This window comes from Bombyx mori, chromosome 17 (assembly GCF_030269925.1).
Source record: "Bombyx mori chromosome 17, ASM3026992v2".
Taxonomy (NCBI): Eukaryota; Metazoa; Arthropoda; class Insecta; order Lepidoptera; family Bombycidae; genus Bombyx; species Bombyx mori.
Window position 1 is genome coordinate 12,538,762 of NC_085123.1, and position 6,000 is coordinate 12,544,761.

Below are 6,000 nucleotides of genomic sequence, written 5' to 3' on the forward strand. Positions count from 1 at the left end.
AACTGTATTCAGAAGCCCTTTTAAATTTGACTTACAGCTTAAATGATATCCCAAATACTGAGCCGGTGGTGCAGTTAGCGTCCCTGACTGCTGCGCCAAGGGTGGTGAGTTCGATTCCCATATCGGGCAAATATTGTGTGATGGACAGGATTGCTCTTTATCTGGGTGTCTATTATCTATATATGTATATGTTTCAACGTATAAAAGTATCTATGTCAATCTCTAGTACCCATAACACAGGGAATCCTATGACATGCCCTTCTTCAAACGAGGCTTGTGGAGAGTATTAAGCGGTAGGTAGCGGCCTGGCTCTGCTCCTGGCGTTGCTGGTGTCCATGGGCGACGGTAGGTAACCATTCATCATTAGGTGGGCCGTATGCTCGTCTGCCCACAAGGACAATAAAAAAAATAAAAAATAAAAATTACCGGATGACCGTGCGTAATTTTTTTTTATCACAACCCAACCGTCAGCCCCCTTGAGACGTTAGATTGTAGACACAGTGTATTTTAAATGTAGTGTTCCAACTTGCAAGTCGGAATAGTAAACATGCAAGGAGATACTATACTAACCCAGATTGTGTGCTAGAAAGATATAGTAATAGATAGATAGAGGGCAAGCGCGCCGCGGGCAGAATACCGGCCAGATGGTCTGGTTGAGGAAGCGGTTGGTTAGTATAACTAATGTTTAAACACTGTGGAGGAAAGTCACATGTGGTCGCGATCCTCAGCAGTGAGGGAACGATGAAGAAGAAGAAGATATAGTACGATTATACTCAATTCAGTTCCTATAAGACGACATCAGCCAGTCATAAAGTTGTAGGCTAAATTAGACTACCCAATGTATTCACATAAATAAACAGTTTTAACACCAAAAGATGAGTGTGAATGTGTCATCTCGTGTCGACCCTACTTGATATGACAATAGCAAGGAGAAGAAGTCATTTGCAAGCGACAAAATAGTAAAGATGCAAATTTTTATATCAAGACATATAAGTATTCTATTATAGAATATTGTAAAATTCCTAATAAGCGAAATTCATACCTAGTAAAATGTAAATACAAGGTAGCTACATTATGTATAAAAACATTTTCAAGTGTACACTGTAATGGAATGTTATTTTCTCAATTAATGTTAATTTTATTATTATTGAAACAGCTGTAATAAATTGAACTATAAGGTAATCTTTGATCTAAACGTATCAAACTGCATTATATGTCAAAATACGTAATTTTAAATATATTAACTAAAAATCATGTGATGATTACTGTGGAAATTCGTGATTTTATTGTAAACACAAAATATAGGGCTAAAATATTCTGTGCTTATATCGAGACCTAATTGATTCAGAAGGATGTGAATTCGAGACTGTGCAAATTAATATGTTCAGAGGACCTTAAGATAACAATTGAAAAACAATGTTGTGGTTTTATAAAAATAAATTTTGCAAATTCCTCTCCGATTAGAACTCGGAAGTAGGGAGTTGGGCGACAAATAATAATTGTCCGGTCGCTGAGCGAGCTCGTATGATTTAATTCGCTTCTTCAAATTTGCAGAAATCAAGTGTTTTCTAAGCAAGGAACTATCGGTGTATCAATATAGATAGTTGATTGAGTTGCCTTTACGTGGTCGTCTACGAAGTACGGTGCCGGCCGAGCGTGTGAGGTCTTCCTATTCCTGTATTAAATCCTTCTTCCCCAACGTCTGTTCACGCTTCAAGATTAAACAATCCTGCCTTAAAAAAAGAGGCGGTAACACTGCAAAAAATACGGTACCGAAAATTTAAATTTCTGATTTCTTTCATTAATTTCCATAAAAAATCTCGAAATAAGTTCATCAAGAGTCTTCGGTCGGAGTGACTCGATTGAGCTATTATTTTCCCTGTCCAACAACAAGTGTAGTGTTAGTATCCACGAGAGACAATTGACAATGCAATTTTACAGCACAGAAGGATTAGATACCTACTCATAAAACCTCTCATTGTAACTACCTAAATGTAAAATTTTCCTCTTTCGATTTACGGAAATCTGTGATCGGTTACGGTACAAAACAACGAATCAATTTACTGCTTAATTAGTACTAGCTCGTGAAGGTTTGATTAATACTCATTATCTTTAGGCCTATGAAGTATGAACACAATATGATATCATTATTAGAACGATTAAAATTGTTTACGTCAGTTAAATATCAATACTAACGCAGCAAAGGGGCTATATCTTGTTGTTCTAATGCTAGTTCTTAAATATTAAATGTAGGTCCTACGAGTAGGTCTATCTATGTGTCAGTCCCAAAATTGTCACGCATATTAACCCGTCTATCGTATTATCACATTGTCCAATTCCATAATGTTTTTAGCTGTTATTTACCACTACATTTTAAACAATAAGCACCGACTGATGATCTCACGGCGTAAATACAAACATAAATATTACCTTTACATAATAGAGAGAACGCTAAAGATAAACGAAAGTATTAAAACACGTGTTATTTATGAAGAGTACTGTTTTTATGTTTGGTTTTGTTTTGTTTTTAATTATCTCATCATCATCATCATCAACCCATAGTTGTCCACTGCTGGATATAGACTCTCACAATCCATACCATTGAGCTCCCCTCCGGCTATGGAATGAGCTCCCCTCCACGGTGTTTCCCGAACGCTATGACATGCCCTTCTCCAAACGACGCTTGTGGAGAGTATTAAGCGGTAGGCAGCGGCTTGGCTCTGCCCCTGGCATTGCTGGAGTCCATGGGCGACGGTAACCACTCACCATCAGGTGGGCCGTATGCTCGTCTGCCTACAAGGGTAATAAAAAAAAAGCTCGGTTTCGGGCTTTCCTCATCCACCTCTGGCCGGACACCCTTCGGAGATCATCACACCACCTAGTCAGGGGGCGTCTGACGTTACGTTTTCCGCTGCGTGGTCTCCAGAATACAACTCTGAAAGAGCTCCAGGAATTCAATTCTGTTTATGTGCATTTTTGTATGTACCTACATGACAAGTTTAGGTATTCTAGTGCCAGGTCGCTTATAATTTATCCAGATACGTTCTGTAGGGATATTCAAACTAACAAAAGGCTGTAAATCGTTCAAATGCGTCTTCGTTACGGTTATTTCAAAAAATCATTGAGGATAAATGAAAAACGAAGTTGCAAAAATAGTGTAGTCAATTATAATAATTAAGTAATGTACCTATGTATGTTAAGTATCAATTCTATTTTAGATATCATGATCATAATAAAGGTTTTGTTTTATTAAATTAGTATTCGTTGAAATTTATCTGTTTTATAAAATAATAAAAAAAACAAAACAGAAATGTTACTAACATTTCTTGATTGCGTATTATATACACGTCCATGACTCGAACAACCTAATCCATTCACCTAACCCATTAATCAGCTCGCTGAGTTTCTCGCCGGATCTTCTCAGCGGGTCGCGATTCCGATCCGGTAGTAGATTCATTCGCGAAGCAGCTACTCTTGAGCTGTTAGGTCTCCTTCGGAGGCGCTCGGGTAGCTGTTAGCAAATCCCACCCCTCCTGGCTGAGCCTTTGCTCGCCCACCTGTCCTGGTGAAACTGGAAAGGCCTCCGGGCCACCAGTAATCCTTCAATCATAAAAAAAAGACTCGAACAATCATTTTTAATCAATCGTCTGTTCGTTTATTAGCATATAATATGTACATGATTATTTTTGTGTAGTTCAACCCACAGTTAATTTGCGGATTTATATCACCTTCGAAGGCAGACCAATCCACGGTCCACTTGCCAGGACACACTGCAGCCTACCGTTTACGACTCCTTTAAATACGATCTCGAAGAAAGATATTTTACAGTATTGAGGAAAAATTATCAAATTAAATATTCAGCCAGATGCTTTAAATAGCGTGGGGAAACTGAAATATGAATTGAAAGTATGTATATTTCTTCGTTTGAGCATCATAAAACTACTTGAATGAATGGAATTATTTTATTTTAAAGTATAGGATAGGTAATATGAACGTAAAATCATATTAACTAGGTACTAGCTGTACCCGTCCGCTTCGCTGAGCATTTAAAATTAACATTATTATTTCTCACCCCCACAAACATTCTCATCATTAACGCCCCCGAAACTGGTGTAGGGAGTCCAACACTCATATAAATATTAGCCTATCCATTAAGTACATGTATTTTCTATATGGATACCAAGTTTCAAGTCAATCGGATGCACGGTTCAGTAGTTATAACGGAACATCCGTAAAAACCACTGTAGATTTATATATTAGTTTAAATTCCAAATTTAACGCAGGTGTGCCACTGCAGCTTGAAATTAAATTAAAACAGTAAGTAACACCGTGCGCTCTGAATTATTAATCGGACGTTGCACTCGTTCATTGACGAAAACCATTAAACACGGATCTTTCTAATGACATCAATAGTTAAGCTAAACAATTCCGGGCTCAATAATTCTTCGTTTGTCGCACTTATACTGGTAGTCGAGTGACGATCGAACAAGATTACGAGTAACGGTGCGTGCAGTTACCAATCACAGTCCTAAATGATAACAGGATGCAATGAATAGTGAACTCTACATTGTGGGTGTATTGTGTTCTATTGCAAAGCTGGTTGACAGAAGTCAAACGCTCGAATCCTTTTTTTTTATGATTGAAAGATTACTGTTGGCCCGGAGGCCTTTCCAGTTTCACCAGGTCAGGTGGGCGAGCAAAGGCTCAGCCAGGAGGGGTGGGATTTGCTAATAACTGCCCGAGCGCCTCCGAAGGAGACCTAACAACTCAAAAGCAATTGCTTCGCGAATGAATCTACTACTGGATCGGAATCGTGACCCACTGAGAAGATCCGGCGAGAAACTCAGCGGGCTAATGCATGGGTTAGGTTGCATGTCGACCTCTTTGTCGAGTTCGACGAGTACGGTTACCGGGGTTTCTCAGCCTGCTCCTAGTGTTAGAGCTGAAGGTATCTAATGCAAGAGTTATTGGATCTGATGGATTCGTAAGGACGTGACGAATACTTTGAACACACACCCATTGTTTACTCAGATAAGAAACGGTAAATTGTGATTTGATAGCGGCTGCTTCAATAATTTTTTTACTGGCCATAAGTCGAGCTCGAAGTCCCAACAATGATATCGACAAGGGTCTTTAATATTTACTTTATTATAACATATTATGACTATGTACTGATATTAAACTATTTTATGTGGATATAAACGCGCACGCAATACGACTGTATCCGACGTTATTATTTACATAAATAACCCGTGTTTCCATCAGTCTTTAATTTGGAGTTTATAATATATTCGTTTCACGATTTCTTGTGATCAAATGCGGTTTCATTAATATATTTATAGTTCTCGCTATAGCAAAGTTACGGTAACCTACACTACACTATTAAGTTTCACTATAAGATAATTATGAAGTAGGTACTATCTTAGATTTAGAGAGAGAGAGTATTCTTTATTGTACACCAAAAAATTAAATAACAGTGCGATACATTAAAAACAAAAAAGTACAATTGACGGTCTTATCGCTAAGAGCGATCTCTTCCAGACAACCATCAGGTGGACAAGAATCATTTGGAAACGAACTACGCGCGGTGTACCATTCCAGTGAAATACATATACATATATGTACACATACATATCTCCGTAAATATACATACATATAATACAAAGTATTATAATATAATAATAATTATTATTAAAAATAAAAAATAAAAATGAAATTTTAAATTTTGGATTTAATGAATGTATCATAACCATAAAACGCGCGGTATATTCAATTCAACTGATGCGAGCATTTAAATCTAAGATATTTTAAGGAATTATTTCCAGTAGGCAAATATCTCGCCTAAGTAGGTAGGTACTTTAATATTTTCGTGTCAAATCGAACTGAGTGAAGCCGCAATCACAGCTACTGTATCATTATTTTTTTTCATATCGATAGAGAGTTCTGTTCTCGTAGTTATACATGCTAGTACACGTGACCCCAATTATCGTGTGCTGTGAC